We start from the raw sequence: 20493 nt of genomic DNA, 5'->3' as shown, positions 1-20493 counted from the left end.
TTTTTAAGAAATAACACTAATTGTTATGTATGTCCCAGGGTCTTCTTTGACTTCTGGTTTTTTTAATTGTTTGTGATGGAAAAAAATGTTATTATAAAGCACACACACAGTTATAAACAGATCCTTAAAATGGTCCTTTATTTGGTGAGCCGCATGATGGGCTAAAAATGCAGGATTAAAAGCAAAAGGGAATTAAACGACTTTGCCGTAAGTTTGGGACTATGTTCATCTGTGCGGATTCAGGAAATGAGAGACACTTGGCCAGGCCAGAGAGGCAAAGATGCAGTGTAGGTGGAAGGAGAGTTACAGGTATATTGATTTGCTTTGAATTTTGGTGAAATAGATGAGAATATATATATATATATATTCCTGTAAGTAGAAAACATTCAGTAAAACCACTTCTTTCTCGCTGTGCTCCAAGACCTGTTTTGAGGGTCTGTCTGGAGGGTAGGCGCTGGGCCAAAGGGAAGCCAACTACATCTGCATTGCTGATACAGCTTCTGTGTTGGAGAGGGATAATTAGAAGTGCTTTTAGTTTCTTTTTTTCTTGAGGTTAAGAATTATAATTTTTAAAATTCTTTCTGATTTTTCTATATTTCAGCGCTTAGGCTCAATGCTGCAAATACTCTGCAACTTATCTTTCTTTTTCACAAAAGTGAAGGTTTTGAGAATTATCCCTGATGATACATGTCTACAGGACATTGATGTTCACTGCACTGTATTCCATTGTATGAATATAGCATAATTCACTTCTCTACTCTCCTGTTCTAAGTTTTTACTGATGCAACTATGTTGTGAGAAAATTCTTGTCCATGTCTGATTTTTCCATGGCCTAGAATTTCTCCAGGGTATAAGCCTAGCAAAGAAATGGCTTGGTCAGAAGGATGCACATATTCAAATTCATGAGACGTGATTACATTGCACTCCAAAGTGGTTGTATAAATTTTTAATCCTTCCCACAACTTTTGAGAGTTCGCTTTTCCTGACTTCTCACTCACACCGAAGGGGTAGCCCTATAAAAGGCGTGGGTCTCAGTCCTAACTCTCCCTGCACTGGTATTAAATTCAAGCCCCTATATTATTAAAAGAGATAAATAACCTCCAGGCAGTCACAGCGTCAGCTCTGCAGTTCACCTGTCCTGATTTTCCGTTCCTTCTTCATTTCTGGCCCAAGGCAATTTCCCGGCCTTTCTTAGCAGTTCAGTCATGCATTTATAAGGATGTTAGTTATAATTTATTGAGCAATTCCTGGTGTTTGTAGCTGGAGGGTTTTCAAGTTATCTGTACTGCCAGACCCTTAAATGCCTGACAGCATTTTTCAGCACCTGAGCAATCTTTAAGCACTCCCCAGATGTTGTACTCCATAAAGAAAATAAGTACAATCAAATTAGCAACTACAATGAGCTACTGAACTCTCTTCACTGCAGCACAGCATTAAATTAATGGTAGGGACTCTGCAGGTTATCTGAGTTTGAATCCCAACTAGTTTCTTTTTTTTTTTTTTCCTTGCGGCACGCAGGCCTCTCACTGCTGTGGCCTCTCCCGTTGCGGAGCACAGGCTCCGGATGCGCAGGCTCAGCGGCCATGGCTCACAGGCCCAGCCGCTGCGCGGCATGTGGGATCTTCCCAGACCGGGGCACAAACCCGCATCCCCTGCATCAGCAGGCGGACTCTCAACCACTGCGCCACCAGGGAAGCCCCCAACTAGTTTCTTACTAGCTGTGTGACCTTGGGCAATTTACTTCTTCTTCCTGAGCCTCAATTTCTTCATCTGTAGGACACGTATGTAAATAATAGAACCTAACCTGTAGGACTGGTATAAGAAGTCAATGAGTTACTATTAATAAAAATACTTAGAACTATATCTGACACACAGCATACGCTACATAATCATGTGATAAATCAATTAGAGTAACGCATATTATATATTTGTTTTTGTATTGTCTATGAATATTTAAAAAACGATCTTCCCTTCAATCCCCAGCCCGGACAATCTAACATTGGCAACATCACAGCACTACTTCTCAAGTTTAATGATTCTAATGATAAATGAATTTTACGTAGAAGCCTCTTTGTGCCCCAGAATACAAGCAAAATAGTTGTTGTTCACTGTGGGCCAGCCGAGCGTTTATACAGGCTGGGAGCAAGGATGTTAGAAGATGGTGAGTTAGAGAAGCTGATAGACGCAAGAAGGGAAGAAAGAAACGCAGACGCCTTCATCCTCCCCACGTGGAACGCGGCCAGAGCGCTGGCTGGCTGCTCCCTGGCATGCCTCTTCCCTCCCGTTCTGTCCACACACTTCGTGCTTTAGCCACCTGGCTTTCTGCTCGCCATATAGGCCCCTCAGCTTTTTTAGGTTCAAAGAGGCATTCTGAGCAAAAAGCTTTCTCTTCCCCTAGACTAGGCAGTGTGAGTGTCTGAGGATGTTCAGGCTGTGAGAAACAACATCTCAGCATCTGACTCTGCACAGGAATGGAACCTTAGGTCCCAGTCTGTAAGACACCACTTATTCTGCTATGATGTCATGTGTTGTCATGATTCTCTGACTACCCTTTCAGGCCATACACACATCACAGCATTTTTACTTAGCAGTCATACCATACACTTTATTTAAATTGAAATAAACTGATTGAGGTTCACCGCATAACCCGTATGGCAAGCCTGGCAGGAACGCCCCACAATAATATGAATTTGGGATACAACATGATAAACAATTAGCACCCTTCCTCTGCACAGTGTCTGTTCTCAAACAAGGCAGGCCAAGTTCAGTTCTCTTCTGGGCGTAGAAGGAGGAAGTGATTACCTCATGGCCACTCTGGACTTTCTCATGCAGAGAGAAGCGTGTATCCTGCTGGTCATCTCACAATTTCTCACACATCTAATGAGTCATTTTCTTTTTTCACAGCATAACTGGAAGACTGGAAATGTTTGTCTGCAATATGATTTTGCAATCCCACAGTTTACTTGACAAAACTTTTGACCTCACTTACAGTTTCTCAGGGGAGTAGGGAAAGTGTTACTCTACGTTAAACATGAAGAGAAAAAAGTCTTACCAAAACACATTGGATCTATATGGTGGACATATCAACCGACCACTTATTCTATAGTTTTCCTACCACACAGCATTCATGATTCAGAACTATCTGGTTTCATTGTTATTCTAGATATACAAAAGCATTGTATTTCCTGGCCCCTTTATTCTTTTTTCAGCTTTACTGAGGTACAATTGACAAATAAAATTGTAAGATATCTAAAGCAAACATCCTGATGATTTGATGTACGTATACATTGTGAAATGATTCCTCCCAGCGAGTTAATTAACACACCCATCACCTCACTTTTTTTTTTGCTATTCTCTTAGCAAATTTCAATTATACAATACAGTGTTCTCAACCATAGTCATCATAATTTACATTAGACCCTCAGGCTTTATCTTATAAATAAAAGTTCGTACCCTTTTAGCAACCTCTCCCTATTTCCCCACTCCCTTGCCTCCGGCAACTACCATTCTACTCTCGTTTCTGTGAGTTTGACTTTTTTTTCTTTTTTTTAGATTCCACATATAAGTGACATCATGCAGTATTTGTCTTTCTCTGTCTGGCTTATTTCACTTAGCATAATGCCCTTAAGGTCCAGCCATGTTGTTACAAACGGCAGAATTTCCTTCTTTCTCATAATATATTATGGAATAATATATATATTATTATATATATTATGTATATATTATATATCATTATGTATATATTATGGAATAATTTATATATAATATAAATTCAAAAGAAAAATGTTTGCTCACAGCTAGCCTAGAAAGACCTCCATTTGCTTTCTCTGAGTTCTTACTTATCTCTATGAGATATCTACAGTTATCTCTGTAACTTTCCAACACTCCACTGACATTGCTTTGGCTAAGGTAGCCAAAGACCTAATTAAATCTAAAATACATTTTTAAGTCCTTTCAAGAAACATATCTGTAAAAGACAGAATCTAGATCAGATAATAGCTAGAAAGAGATGTAAGGTTAAGAGTTGATTTAAAAAAAAAAAGAGTTGATTTTTAAGGTAAAATAATTTATTTTTAATTCTTAAGAAAATAATCTTTAAGATAAATAATTGTAAGCATAAATATATTTAAACTAAATTAAATTATGCAAATTTAATATATAAATACTCTTAGGATAAAATAATAATTTTTAAGATAAACAGAATTTTAGAGATGAGGGAAGAGGATGCCGACTAGTCAATGGAAAACAAAAAACAAACAAACAAACAAACAGTCATAGAGACAATAAATAAAGGATTGATTATGAGGCACTGCTGGAATCTCATTTTGACTATCCTGAAGGGTACACAAAGGAGAACAGCAGTAAATTACCTAGGAAATACGTTTTTCAGGTGGAGCATAGAAAGCATTAAATGTCAAGAAATTCAGGCTTTATTTTGTAGGTGATAAGACAGAAGTTATGTTTTTGAGCTTGGAGTGACCTGCTCGAAGCTGTGTTTTATGGAAATCAATCTGTATCAACTTACGTCTGTGACATATTTTGTTAGATCTATGCAGAATACAATAAAGCAAGTTTCACAACCATTTCTTCTAAGTAAATTCAATATTCTGTAAAAATTTCTCCCATTTTTATTTTTGTACTTTTCATATTTCCAGTACCCTTGGTAAATTTCTTGAGTGCAGAGAGGTCTAGAAAACATCACTGAGTTTTCTCATATGCCCAAATAGATAAATAAATAAATTCACTGGAAAATGTACATTGCTTCACTAAAGTTTATACTCATAAATTTCTTGTTAATAAGCTTAACTTTTCCATACCTATTCCCATGGAGAAAAACATTAAGATTCTTATATTTTATAATAAGAATTAGAGCTGGAGGAATGAATTTTCTCAACAAAGAGTCATCTGAGTGATACCATTCTTTAACATCATTGCATATTAAATTTTACTTTCTTATTTGTTTACTTAAAGTCAAATAACTTTACACAGCTTATCGCACATTTTTTTAAAAAGCTGTCTTCTGGTCTCTTCCTCACCTCTGACTTGTGTTTCCCAGAGAAAAGCTGTTCAGGTCACTTTCTTCTCGTATTTACTATCAAATTCCTAAATTATAACACAAATTACTGTTTTTGATTCTTTCAATATTAATATGTATTGACTTCACACTATGAAACATGAGGATTTCATTCTCTTATATACCCATTCCTCCATTCACCTAGTGTAGTCATTTTTGGTTAATAATTCAGTTTGACATTAATACTGTCATATAATAATCACAGCTGAGCCATGTAGTCATTGATGAAGGAAACATTTCCCTGTACAACTTTTTGCTTCCCTGGCTTCAATCAATGCCTCATACATGTTTAATTTATTTCTGATGGACCTTCCACTAATTCGTGTAGTGTAGGCAAGCTGGATAAAGGTTCCAATTTCTCTTCTTGGAGTCCATCCTTTTTCAAAATAACATTACAATATATCCACAGAGCCAGTTTGCAGATATCCCATTGAACAGCATCGTTGGGCATGCCCCAGGGTAGTTTGCCTTCTTTTTTTTTTCTTCTTTTTTTAGTTTGCCTTATTTAATTTGGCTCTTTGTCAATAAAAATTAGATGTAATTGCTGCTCTAATCATAGCCACTGGTATATTGGATTATTATTACCAACAACATAATAACAGTGAGATCATTCAGTCGTCCTCTCTATTGTTTTGTTTCTCGTCCATACATCAGATCAACTATTATATCAGTAGGGTGAGGGGAAGAGAGCTGGAGCATCCCATAAGCAAGAGAAGATCTGAGAGTTGCAAATACAAAATGTGTGATATTTCTTTGGTGGAGACTCTTCTATCAATGCAATACCCACAGTGATTTCATTATCATGGATATTCAAAGAACACCCACATCAAAGTTGGTCATGTCAGCCTTCCACTTAAAATAATCTTGAACAGCGCCCCCCCCCCCAAATCTCTTGTGGTCTCTAGTGCAGTAAAGCAATGTTTCTCTTCTACCCTGTTGCATGTGACTCTAAGCTTCAGCACTTGAGAATCAATTTCTTCTTTTGAACTTAAGGCATTGTTAGTAAACTCTTTTTTAACAACTCTCTCAACAATTTTGTCTCCTTGTCCATTATCCATCTTCCTTTTACATGAATTCTGATTTATCTTTTTACACCTTTTTTTTTTTCTTGAAACTGGTGTCAATTTTCCATACTTTCAAAGGATCGGAGTGCAGGAGTTTCCCAGTCAAATCTTCAAAATCCTTTAGAACTTCCTTTTTTTCCCCCTTTGAATTAGAATCTTTAAACTCCTGAACAACCACAAGTAAGTTATCAACTGATCTCAGACAATGAACCCGAGCCAGACTTTCCATTGAAACGTCAAAATATATCTTGCCTGGTCTCTGCTGATTTTGCATGATGACCTGAATTTCTTTCTCACTTCATCTGCCCCTGTTTGTTCAAAACCAGTGGGTACAGTCACTCTAATAGTGACTTGGAGATGCTCATGTTCACTCTGAGGCCACTTTCTGTCACTTGAATAGATCTCTGGTTTTCATGAAAGTTCACATCCAGGAGTTGGTTAGTGGCTTCTTGAATGTCGTACATGTTGGCAATGCTTCCAAGATCCCTAATATAGTCTTGGCTGCGAGCACAGACCTTTCCAGCCCTGGCATCCTGCAGGCCCAGTGTACCCAAATGCTATGCTTTCTCTTCTCTCTAAAGATGTTGGTTATAGCACTTTAGATTCTGAAAAAAATTTTAAGCAAAATTTTGAAATATATAGCAAAACTGAAAGAATTTTAGAGTAAATGCCAATATACCCATCACCTAGATTCTTGGATTAATATTTTATTACCCTTGCTCTTTCATGTATTTATTCTTACTTTGATATACCATATGGTTTTATGCATCTTAGAGTAAATTGCAGACAACTGTATTCAGTTTAAGCACTCTTGCCACAGAGTTCAATATTTAAGTATTTTTTCCTTTGATGTAAAATTTACATACAATCAAATGCACACGTTGCTGAGTTCTAAAATATGCAAATACTTGTAAATATAATGCAAAGCCTATCATGATAGAACATCATTATCATCCCAGAAAGATCCTTTATATCCCTTCCTAATCACCAATCCTAAAACCACTTCAGAAGAACCACTGTTCAATTTTTTTTTCCATCATTGATTGATTTTGACTGTTTTAGAACTTCATAAAAATAAAACAGCATAGTATATACATTTTTTTGTCTGGATCGTAGGTTAGTAAACATGTATTTTACTAAAAAACGCTAGATCTTTTGCTAAAATAGCTGTCACATTTTACATTCCCACCAGCAATATGTGAGTTTTCCAGTTGCTGCACATCCTTACCAAAATTTGGTATTGACAGCGTTTCTAATTTTAGTCATTCTGATGTGTGTGTTGTGGTATGTCTATGTAGTCTTAATCTCACAACTAATGATGTTGAGAACGTTTTCATGTGCTTGTATCACGTGCGTGTTGATGTGTATGTTCAATTCTTTGCTCATTTTTATTGAGCTGTCTTTCTATTACTGAGTTGGAGTTTTTTATATACCCTGCATCCCAGTCCTTTGTCAGATATGTGTTTTGCAATATATATTTTCTTCAAATCTGTGGCATGCCCAAGTTATTAATGCTGCCTTCTGTTAATTGGTTTTTAATTCTGCCAAGTCTAACTTTTCAGTTTTTTCTATTATGGTTATTGCTTCAGATTTTAGAACTTTGCTTCCCCACAAATCACGAAGATATTATCCTGTGTTTCCCTTCAAAAGCTTTATGGTTTTATGCTGATTATTCAGTTCAAAGTCTTTTCTAATTTCTTTGCTAAAGAAAATCGAGGGGCTTTAAATGATTTCAGTGATTTTCCCTGATGTTGCATCATTATTGATTTCTAGTTTAATTGTTATGCTCAGAAAACGTATCTTGTATGCTTTCAATTTTTTACATTTATTAAGACTTGTTGCATCTTCCAGTGTATGATCTATCATATTGAACATATCATGTGTGCTTGAAAAGAGTGTATATTCTGTAGTTGCTGAATGTGGTGTTCTATAAACATCATTTAGGTCAAGGTGGTTGGTAATTTGTTCATATCCATCTATGTCTTCACTGATTTTCTTTATCTAGTCCTATCAACTACTAAAAAAGTGTTAAAAATTCTTCAACTATGACTGTAGGATCATTTATTGCTCCTTTCAATTCTATCATTATTTTATTAATTTTGAAGCTGTTCTGAGAAAAACACTTATGAATATTATGTCTTCCCGACGAACTGACCCTTTTAGCCTTATGAAAAAACTCTATTTCCAGTGCTCTTAATTCCTTCCTGAAGTTTGAATTTCGATGCAGTATTATTTCCCCTCGGCCTGAAGAATTCCCGTTAGCATTTCTCAAAGGGCATATCTGCTGATGACGAATTCTCTTTTCCTTATCTGAAGTTGCCTTTATTTAGCCTTCTTTGTTTTTGCTGAATATATAAATTTGGGTTGTCAGATGTTTTTTCTGGTCTATCAAAACTCTAAGTATGTTGTTCCATGACCTTGTTCACCTATTAGAGTATGTTGTTTTTCTCTGGATGCTTTCAAGATTTTCTCTTTATTTTTAGTATTCAGTTATTTTATTGTGATGAGCCAAAGTTTGGTTTTATTTTAATTTTTCACATTTGTGTTCCCTGCTTATTTTAAAGCAGCTTAATGACGTATAATTGGCATACCCTAATCAGCACATATTTAAGTGTACATTTAGATACACTTTGACATACATGCTCAGGAAACCACCACACAATCAAATAATGAACGTATCCATTACCCTAGAAAGTTTTCTTCTCTTTATAATTTCTCCCGCCTTCCATCTCATTCACAAGCTCATTGATCTCCTTTCCAACACTATACATTACTTTGCATTTCCTAGAATTTTATGTAAATGAATTTATACAATGTGTCCATCTTTTTATCTAGCTACTTTCAGTCAATGTAACTATTTTGTGATTCATATGTTACTGTATATGTCAACAGCCCGATCCTTTTCGTTGCTGAGTAGTATTTTATTGTATGGATATACCACATTATGTTTATTAGAGTTGAAGAACACCTAGATTGTCTTCAACACCTGTTGAAGAACATCTAGATTGTTTCCTCTTCAGGGCCCTTACAAAGAAAGGTGCTGTAAACATTCATGTACAATCTTTTCGTCATTCTTGGGTAAATACCTAGGAGTGGAATGGTTGGGTCATTCATATCAGCCAGATGCAGAAGTCATAGCCATTACTTTTCACATATTTTTTCTCTCAGTCTGTTCTCCTTCAGTTATACATGTATATTAGACATTTCAGTATTGCCTCACAGATCCCTGAGGTGCTCACCCTTTTTTCTCCTCTCTTTTCCTTCCACTTCTTCAGATTAGACAAATTCTACTGCTTTATCTTCAAGGTTACTTATCTTTTCTTCTGCTATCTCCATTTGGCTAAATCTACTCAGTAAATTTTAATTTCAAATATTGTATTTTAAATTCTAAAATTTTCATTTAATTTTATTCTATCTTTTCATTTATTAGGAGTACACTTTTGCTCATTCAGCATAGTTATAAAAATCCACTTTAAGATCCTGTATACTGTTTCCAACACCTGGGTCATTAATGGGTGGAGTCTCTATTTTCTTTTGAGAATGGGTCATATTTTCCTATTCTTCTTTGCTGAGTAATGTTGTATTATATCCTCATTATCATGAACTCTATGATTTAGAAAGTCTAGGTTCTGCCTTATTCCTTCAAATAGTGTCAAATTTTGTTTTGTAGGTAGTTAACTTGGTTGATCTCATACTGGACTCTGTGCTGCTTGGATTCTGTTTCACATGTGCATGCGTAAGGGTCAACCAGGTATCTTTTGCAAAGCTTAAACATAGCATTTGGAGATCCCGCTCCCTTGCTCTCACCTTTTTTAGGATTTCCCCTTCCCTCTCCAGAGTCTCTGATAGCTCCAAACTCTGTCCTCTCTTCTGGCCAGAAAGACTACCTGTTTTCTTGCTTATTGTTAGTCACTCAATGTGGTGACAACTTCAGGCTGCTCTTAGGCTAAAAGCCATTTTAAAAGGTGGGGGGGTGTCTTCTTCCAAATGTCATCTCCCTTCCAGAATCTACCTACTTTTCTTCATTCGTTAGTGTCTTGAGGTAGTTGTTTCTCATATGTTGTCCAGAGTTTATAGACCTAATATACAGGAAGTTCAGTCTAGTAGGAAATTACTTGGGTACCACACAGGAAGTGGGGCCCCCAGTAGCTCATTTTTGGAGTTTTCTACCACTCTCTGCATTCTCTCTGTTTCCTCTGAAGATTTTCTCCTACTGATTTGTTTGGGTCCCTTTCATGTTAAAACCTTTCTTAAACGTCTGGTGATCCTTGGTTGTACTTTCACTTTTAACAGTGATGCACTAAAAGGCAGAGTAAAAGGTCCACCCTGGTGGCTGTAGCTTCCTGAGTGGCTGACTTTTCTCAAGGACAATCTTGTTGAGATTTCCTCATTACTTTGATGGGATACCCTCAAACATGCATACCTACAGGCCTTTTCCTTTGGATGGGTCCGTTATATAGTCAGATACCCCCATATCATTTTCACACTGAAAATATGTTAATTAAGGTAGTTGTCAATCATATAGGTAGAGATCTTTAATGAAATTCCTTTTTCAGGTGTGTTGCATATACTTTATTTTATTTTACTTTTATCTCAGGCTTTTCTCAGTGAACACTTGCTTAATGACTGAATTAGATATTTCAGTTTAATTAGCAAAACCAAAACCAAACAAGCAGAAACTCCTCAAAATCCTAAAATTTTGTTTTAAGTGTTGGATGGTATGATATTCCAATTACCTTTATTTTCATTGGAACTTTATTTCATCCTCAGTAAGAGAGGCTCTTCTTTCTCATGTGAATCCTATGTTACAACCATACCAAACTACTTACCTTCTGTCAAACAGATCTTAGTCTTTCATAATTTCATGACTTTACACAATATATACTTTCTTCCTAAAATACCCCCTTTCTTTCTCTATTTAGTTACAAAGCTTCTACTTTCCTTCATTATTCAGCTCAGTGATCTCCTCTTCTGTGAGTTCTTCTGACTTATCCAGACAGACTCATTCTGACTCATCCTTTCTATATTTAACTGAAACAGTGCACTTACCTCTATTCATATACTTACTTTTTCTCTTCCAATAACTTTGTTTATATGTCTCTCTTACTGGTTTGTGAATTCCATAAAGGCAAGGACACACATTACTTTTTGAAACCAAACTTACCAACTGATAGCATCTCCATTAATGACCACACAGATCCATATCAATGGCATTCTATACTCTCTTTGTAGTAAGATTCAGATTGCTCCAGGAGAGACCTGATACTTTTAATATAGAATAGCATTTAGTTAAAAAATGAATACATATGTGTGTGCATTGTGTATATATATGTGTCATCAACATTTTAAGAAAGTATTAGCTGAAGCTATTTTATATTCAAGTATTTAAAATTCTAAGTTATGATAATTTAGAGTCTCATTTGATAAACTTGAATGCATGCATTATAGGTAGGATAGAGTCTGTTACCCTTTTATCTACTATGATTTCTGTTGTGGAATTTAATATGAGAGAGAAGATGTGTTCTGTAATGAATTTGCAAATATGTTTCCATTCTGAAATGTTGTGTATTCATGTGTGCAGGTGTCAGCTGGATAAATACATATAATAGCTTTTTAAGTAGTTGATTTTACACAGTGATGGAGATGGAATTACTACTTATAAAATAATCTGTGGTGCCTTACGTTTCAATTACAAGTGGCAAACTCCAGACCTGGTATACAGAAGGAGCCCTGAGTGGTACTTTTTCCAGATCTTCATGTTACCAAACTGTTTGAAGGAGAATCAGCAGCTGTTGTGCGAATCTACTGAAGCATTAGGAAAAAATATTCTCCAAGTAAATTTGGCTTAAAATTCCGTAGAATCTTTTGAGGATTGCAAATAGATGCAATACTTCATAGCTACAAGGAACTAGACTTGAGATCCCGAAAATAAATAAAAGTGAAATTATAGAGTCTATGCTTTAAATGTATCTAGTGTTAGTTTCATTACACTCAAATGAAATACATCTCTGAAAATAGGTATGCCACCAGTTTCCTCACCCCAATGTGAAGAAAATGAAAATTTAAAACCATGAGAATGTTTACATAACCAGATGGAATGTAGAGAATCAAAGAAACAAGAAGAAAGGATAAAATGTGATCAAAGCAACTGTAACATGTTAAAGTTTTGCATTGGCAAAAGTATGCATGTGTGGTAAGTGCAGGAAGCAGGACTGGGAAGTGTGGAGTCCGACTGGAGTGGAGTCTTTAACTGCAACCCCCTTTGGCATGCACTGTCTGTGCACCTGGTCTGATGTGGGGTCTCTCAACTAAGGACTTTGTAATTGCCTATGGTTGGACCTGAAAGATCACATGCAAAACTCTGGCCTGGAGCCAGCCTGCCCAAATGCCAATCAAAATAATTAGTATTTTCCTTAAATTGAAGTATTCTCTTCAAGGAATAGATCAGTCTGAACTCATCTATGAAAAAAATAAATCAAGCTGGAGATAAATAATTCAGTAAGTTATACAGATCCGTTTATAGCCTTATAGTTAATATTGAGCTAGGTGGATTATTACCATAATTGCAGATAATACTTAGTTTTAAATTCAAATTCACTTATTTAAATATTAAAATAATAATACCCACACAAAAAGTCAACTGATTTTTGACAAAGGTGCAAGAACAATTTAATAGAAAAAGAAGTCTTTCCAATAATTGGTGTGGGTACAGTTCTACATCCGTATTTTTGTTTGTTTTCTTGTCCAGGATTAATTTAATTTTAAAAACAAATACAAGCTATTGATTCACCCTTCTCAACTTAACTGTAGTATAATTGTCAGGTAAATACACACATCTTTACAACTTGATGCTCCAAATTAAAGAAAAAATTCACAGAAAGGAAAGAAATAATATGAAAACAGCTCAAGAAATATACTAACAAGCAAAAATACATGGGCAAAGAGGAACACGTATTTTTGACTTAACTGAAGAAACCGAGAGGAGGCTGGTCTATGTAAGAAAATGTGAATCTTGGAAAGTTAGGTGTGAAGATTTTAGAGTAGGAATTTATATGACTTGACTCTCCCCTAGCTCCTGAATAAAAATGACATCTTGTAGTATCTACACTGCTTGGCTCAGACATGGACCTTACACCTGTCCCAGAAATTTACTCAAAATGGATCATAATCCTAAATATCAAATTAAAAACTATAAAACTTCTAGAAGAAAAACATATGAAACCTAGTATGTTAGCTTGCTAGGGCTGCCAAAGCAAAATACCACAGACTGGATGGCTTAAATGCAGAAAGTTGTTTACTCACAGTTCTGGAGCTGGAAGCCTGAGAATAAGTGTTGGTAGGTTTGCATTCTCCTGAAGCCGCTCCCCTTGGCTAGCAAATGGCTGCCTTCTCGCTGTGACCTCACATGGGCTTTTCTCTGTGTGCATGCCTCCCGAGTGCCTCTCCCTCTTCTTATAAGGACAGCGGTCATGTTGGATTAAGACTTTACCCTCAAATCCAAAAAGCTGACAATATCAATTGTCGGGGAGGATGCAGAGCAATAGAAGCTCTTGTTAATTTCTGCTAGGAATGCAAAGTGGTACTTTTGAAGACCACTTGGCAATTTCTTTCAAAGCTAAACATAGTCTTACCATATGATCCAGCAATTATACTCCCGATTTACCCAACTGATTTAAAAACTAATGTCCACACAAAAACCTTCATCCAAATGTTTATAGCATTTTTATTCATAATTGCCAAAAACTAGAAGTGACCAAGTTGCTCTTCAACAGATGAATGGAAAAACAAAGTATAGTACATCCATACACTGAAGTCTCACTTGATGGTAAAAAGCAACATGCTCTCAAGCCACAAAAAGACTTGGAGGAATCTTAAATACACATGGCTAAGTAAATGAAGCCAGTCTGAAATGGTTACATACTTTATGATCTCAATCATATGGTATTCTGGAAATGGCAAAATGATAGAAACAGTAAACACATCAGTGGTTGGGTTTGGATAGGGTAGGTGAAGCACAGAGGATTTATTTAAGGCAGTGAAACTATTTCTTATGATACTGTAGTGGTGGGCATATGATGCTATGCATTTATCAAAACGCTTGGAACTTTACAGATCAAAGAAAGAACCTTAACATGTACGAATTTTTAGAAAGCAGTTTAAAAGGTCAAGAGATCTTAGAATGAAATGCAGATGATGCCAAAATAATCTAACTGAATTGTCAAATTAAAAAGGTCATTAGATTGAGGTGGCTTTAATGCCTTAGTAGTCTAGGTAATCAAAGCAAAACCTCATCCTGAAATGCCTCAAGTTAAGAAATCAAAATTCCCACTCTTGGATACTTACCCTAGAAGAATGAAACATTATGTTCACACAGAAACCTATATGCAAATCTTACAGCAGCTCTATTACAATAAAAAGAAAGAGATTTTTAAATTTAATTTTCATTAGTGTATATTTAATTTTAAAAACTGATATTTGATTCAGTTATTGAAAATTTTTAAGGTGTATTTGGAACAACTTGGGCATGTGAATCTCTTTTTCAACTGTAAATCTTATAACATCTAAATACAGATCAAATAATCTGATAAAATTTAACTTTGAAATCAAGATGTGCTGTAAGTGTAAATTATACACTGGATTTTGAACACTCAGTAAAAATCAATATAAAATATATTATTCATTTGTATGCGGATTACATCTTGAAATGGTAATATTTTGGATTTATTTGATTAAATAAAAATGTTACTAAATTAAAAAATAATGACACGAAGAGCAGTGTAAGTGATCACGTAGCAGATATAAGGATACAAGAAAGAATGAAATAATAGTAAAAAAAATCACAGAATGCTAAAGGGCTTTGGAAAGATACAGGAGATAAAAAAAGGATTTAAAAGGGAAAATGACTGCAATTAGTCAAACACCACGATGATGTTGGCGCTGAACTAATTAAAAGTTCTACTCCCCAAGTATTAAACTAATTTTCCGTTTAACAAATTGGCCTATGGAGATTACCATTGAGATTAGCATCTTTTAAAACTAAAGAAAAGGAGGATTCCAAACGCTTTTGTGTTCCCCTCCAATAATTGCAATGGTCCTTCAGAGGGAAAAGTTGGATTAGTTAGGAGATGATCGATTAACGTTTTAAAGGCATGAAAGCAATTCTTAAGGTGAATGCGTTGTATTATTTTGGTGGGTCAAACCTTCCCAATTTAAGAGAAAGAAAGGAACTTAGGTTACAATAAGACTGAATGCCACATTTGCATTTTCATCATTTAGAGGCAACTCTTTATCTTTTGATTTTCCTAGAAAGAAACAATTGTGCTATTGGGTGGAAGAAAACACAATAGTGCAGTTTTGAGATCTCCTGTGTATTGCTTAAGCAAGAAAAACATTTTGGTGCCTCGCTTATCACAGGCTTTCTTTGCCAGTATATACAATGTATACGATAAGATTCCAGGTTCAAATCAAATAGTGAAATGTGTGTTTTTGTCTGTTTCTATAATAATAATTTTTCCTTCAGATATTTTTTTGCGGTACGCGGGCCTCTCCCGTTGCGGAGCACAGGCTCCGGACGCGCAGGCTCAGCGGCCATGGCTCACGGGCCCAGCTGCTCCGCGGCATGTGGGATCTTCCTTGATCGGGGCACGAACCCATGTCCCCTGCATCGGCAGGCGGACTCTCAACCACTGCGCCACCAGGGAAGCCCCTTTTCAGATATTTTTTAAAATCAGTGATTAAGTCTCACTTTTCCAGATTCTGATAGAAGACAGTCTGTGTCCCAGTTGATAGTGCTGGGAAAACATAAAAAGAGAAGAGAGGCCAAGTCCTGGATTTAACAATTATTAGCCCTTTCTTCTATGTAACAAAATAATGGCTCCCACTTGCTTTTCTCTTCAATGCCTTCTAGATCAAAACAGGGTCGAGGAGGACAGTAAAACATATGAAGGAGTCTTAATATGATTTATTTATAAGCACATAAAGTGACCCTCCCACTCTCTTTATTACTCATACCACATAAAACTTTACTAGCTGTTTTCATTTCCTCCTATAGAAAGAGATAACCAATATAGGTTATACAGGCTCTAAGAAAAACATGGTCAAGATATGCCAATGTCCTTCCTTCAGTTTTTTAATATTGGTAATAGGTTTCATTTGATTTTATAAGAACATTTAAGTATTGCTATAATAAATAATTTCTACATTTTGAACCATTATTCCACTTTTTATTAAATGGTTAATGGTTTTTAAAACTGAACTTCTAAAAATTAATTAACCTAATATAATGAAAAGGAAGATGATCAAAAAATACATTCAGAAGTTTTTGTTTTATTGTTATTATTGTTTTGAAGCAGGAAAAGTACACGAATATTTAGATAACAGTAAAAAGTAATAAGTGTCAGACCCTCCAATACCTGGATGCCAAACTACATTTAAAAATCCCTTTTCCTATCCTCCAGTTAAACCAGACTGTTCTGCTTTCTCCAGAACTCTAACCTTGGTGCTTTTACTCAAATAATTTCCCCTAGTTAAATACCATCCCGCTCCCCCCGCACTTGAAATCTACTAATCTTTGAAGCCCAGCTCCATTGGCACCTCTTCTAGCCACCCAACAATTTCTCCCTCTCCTGGATCTGCACCCATGGATCATATCAAGGGTGCACACTGGTACAGCATACCAACCGGCATCCATTTTGATTAGTTAGCTATGCTTCTTTGTTCATTGGAAATTGCACCATATCAAATGTAACTTTTATAATTCTACTGTGCTACCCATTATGAATTCAGCAAATGTTCATTGAGCCTCTACTCTAGACACTGGGGATAAACAGTGCATTAAAATCAACTCCTCAGTCTTTACTCTCATGGAGTTAGCAAGCTTTCATTCATATATTTGACCACAATTTGATTCTAACAATATATCTTAAATAATATTTTTACATGTATAGATCTTATGTCTGTAACGACATTTTCAACACATATAGAACAGTCTCAATCGTTGTATCTGACCTAATGCCCAGAATAGAGCTTATAAAACACAGAGTTAAAGAAAACTGGAAGAATCTTTGAGATCCATTTTAAAAAGTTGAATTATAGAATAGGAAATTGACAAGGAGAAGACTGAAATGTCTAAAGCCTAAAGTCACATGGTGAGATATTCTGAGTATTTATTGATTTGGTGAACTTGAAGAAATCTCTGGTTCAAAATCTCATGAGAGTCTTTGCCAAAATAACTCCCTCATCTGCTAGTTTACATTTTTCACACCATCACTGGTTTATCTAGAAACAGATTTCAGAGACATATTTTCTATGATTCTCCCTATTTTTACAGATGCGAAAATGAGTCAGAATACAATTTGATGATTTGATTTGTTCAAGAACGTGTCAGTTGAATATACCCATTAGATTTACTGGTAAAAGACTGATCAATTTCCCCCTAAGATCAGGAATAAGACAAGGATGTTTCCTCTTACCATTGCTATTCAACATAATGCTATAAACTCTACTCAGTGCAGTAAGGGAAGAAAAAGAAATAGAAGGCATGCCAGTGCGAAAGGAAGAAATAAAATTATCTCTATTTAAAGGCAACATGATTAGCTACATAGAAAATCCCAAGGAATTTACACATAAACTCATAGAACTAATAAGTGCATTCAGTCATGTCACAGAATACAAGAGCAACATACAAAATTTAATCACATTTCTGTATACTAAAAGTAAACATGCAGAAACTGAAATCAAAAGCCTAACACCATTTATAATCATTCCAAAGAAAAAAAAATACTTAGGCATATAGTTGAGGAAACATGTGCAGGATCTGTATGCTGAAAATTACAAAATCTTAATAAAATAAATAAAAGAAGACCTAAATAAATAGAGAGACATGCATGTTCATATTACACTCATGAATGTAGTAAAGACGGCCATTCTCCTCAGATTGGCCTGTAGATTTAATGCAATTCCTATCAAAATTCCAGCAGGATATTTTATAGACATGGTCAAGTTATTCTAAAATTTATATGGCAATTCATAGACTCTACCAGAGCTAAGATCATCTTGAAAAAGAAGAATGAAATGATTAAAATTACTCTCACCAAAAAAGTCAAACTTTATAGCTACAGTACTCACGATAGTCTAGTATTGGAGGAACAGACATATAGACCACTGGAATGAAAAGGGGAACCCAGAAATAAACCCACGCAAATATAACTTAATTTTGATGGAAGTGCAAAAGCACTTCAGTGGAACGAGCACAGTTTTCTTAACAAATGGTGCTGCAGCAATTGGACAACCACAAGCAAAAAAAAATGAAGCTTGACCTAATCCTCACACTTGATACAAAAATTAACTCAAATTTGGTTAATTATGTGGGTTTAAATATAAAATGTAAAACTATAAAATTCTTAGGAAAAAATAGGATAAAATCTTAAGGATCTAGAGCAAAACAAAGGAAGTGTTAGACTTGACACCAATAGCACAATCGATAAAAGGGAAACTTGATAAATTAGACTTTATCCTAAATTTAAAACATCTTAGCAAAAGACCGTGTTAAGTAGATTAAATGATAAACTACAGGCTGGAAGAAATTATTTGTAAATCAGATATCCAACACAGGACTAATGTGTAGCATATAAAAGTATTCCCAAAACTCAACAGGAAAGAACACACAATTAAAATAGAAAATAGGCAAAAGAGATGAAGAGACAATTCCCCCAGAAAGATATACATATGGTACATAAGCACATTAAAAGATGCTGAACAGGGCTTCCCTGGTGGTGCAGTGGTTGAGAGTCCACCTGCCGATGCAGGGGACACGCGTTTGGGACACAGGTTTGTGCCCCAGTCCGGGAAGATCCTACATGCCGCGGAGCGGCTGGGCCCGTGAGCCATGGCCGCTGAGCCTGCGCGTCCGGAGCCTGTTCTCTGCAACGGGAGAGGCCACAAGTGAGAGGCCGCGTACCGCCAAAAAAAAAAAAAAAAGATGCTGAACATCTTTAGCCATCAAGAAAATGCAAACTAAAACCACAATAAGACATCACTACATGGATGTCAGAATGGATAAAGTTTTTTAAATACTGATAATATCAAATGCTGGTGATAATGTAGAGGAACTGGACCACTCAGACACTGCACATTAGAATGTAAAATAGTACAGCCACTCTGGAAAAAGTTTCGCAATTATCATGTGGTGTAGCAATGGCACTCCTGAGCATTTAACCCAGGGGAATGAAAACATTTGCATAAAAACCTGTACGTGAGTGTTCATAGCAGCTTCATTCACAAAAATGCAAAACTGAAATCAATCCAGATGTTCTTCATCAGATGAATGGTTTAGCAAATGCTATTCCATCAACACTGTGGAATACTACTCAGAAATAAAAGAGAATGAATTATTGATACAAGCAGTCACTGGAGTGAATCTCTGGGGAATTATGCTAAGTGAAAAAAAGCCAAACCTAAAATGTTGCAAACTGTATGACTCCATTTCGTATAACATTTTAGAAATGACAAAACTTGGAAATGGAGAACAGCTTAGTGATGGGGGAGGGGCCGAGGAAGGTAGCTTTGATAATAAAAGGGCAACAGAAGAGATCCTTGTGGTAGTGGATAAAATTGTATGCAGCTAAATGCACACACACATAAATGAGAACAAGTAAAACTGGGTAAGTGAATAAGTTCAATGCAAACATTCTGGTGATGATAAAGTGCCATTTTTTGTAAAATTTCAATATTAGGGGAGACTGGGGAAAGTGCACAAAGGATCTGTCAGTAAGTGGACGAGTCAGTAGCCTAAAACAGCTCTTCTGATTTCATATTATATCCTCTGTATCTCAATAATTTAATCATTTCCTGGTGGTTCAGAAAGACTTTCAGATCTTACACTGTGCCAGGCTCACCAATAATCACCTTAGTCATCACGAATAACATCACAGATATGAGACCTGATTTGGGTTTGTGGCGACACGTTTTTGATGTCAGTGTTCCTTTTCTCAATAAAGCACAGAAATTTTTAAAAAAGACTTGTTCGAGCTTCCCATCAGAATAAATAGAATTTTATTAACTAGAAACCTTTAAATATATATGAACAATCTTCCCAAATAAAACATATTAATGTAAAAAAAAATGTTGTAATGAAAAGGAAACAAAGCTATTGACCATGTATGTATGAAGGGACATAGATGGATCTGGTATGTCATGGACTTTTGGGTTTGATGCAAAAATGTTTTTATTCTTGTTAATTCTTGTATTGGAACTTTTGGGTCAAAGGTGCTAATTTAATGAAAATGTACGATGGTGAATCTTCTTTGGGTGCTATGCATTCTGATAGATGACAGTGAACTTTTCACCATATTAATA

At 35.7% G+C, this 20493-nt stretch overlaps 1 pseudogene; it reads right to left on the bottom strand.

The window, feature by feature from the left end:
* Positions 1-5389: 5389 nt before the first annotated feature.
* LOC132413405 (tRNA (guanine(6)-N2)-methyltransferase THUMP3 pseudogene) lies at positions 5390-6602 on the bottom strand (annotated as a pseudogene).
* Between the last annotated feature and the right edge of the window lie 13891 nt (positions 6603-20493).

The sequence above is a fragment of the Delphinus delphis genome, chromosome 17 (genome assembly GCF_949987515.2).
Source record: "Delphinus delphis chromosome 17, mDelDel1.2, whole genome shotgun sequence".
NCBI classification, from domain to species: domain Eukaryota; kingdom Metazoa; phylum Chordata; class Mammalia; order Artiodactyla; family Delphinidae; genus Delphinus; species Delphinus delphis.
The sequence above is the reverse complement of the archived record's forward strand: the minus strand, read 5'-3'. Positions and strand labels throughout refer to the sequence as shown.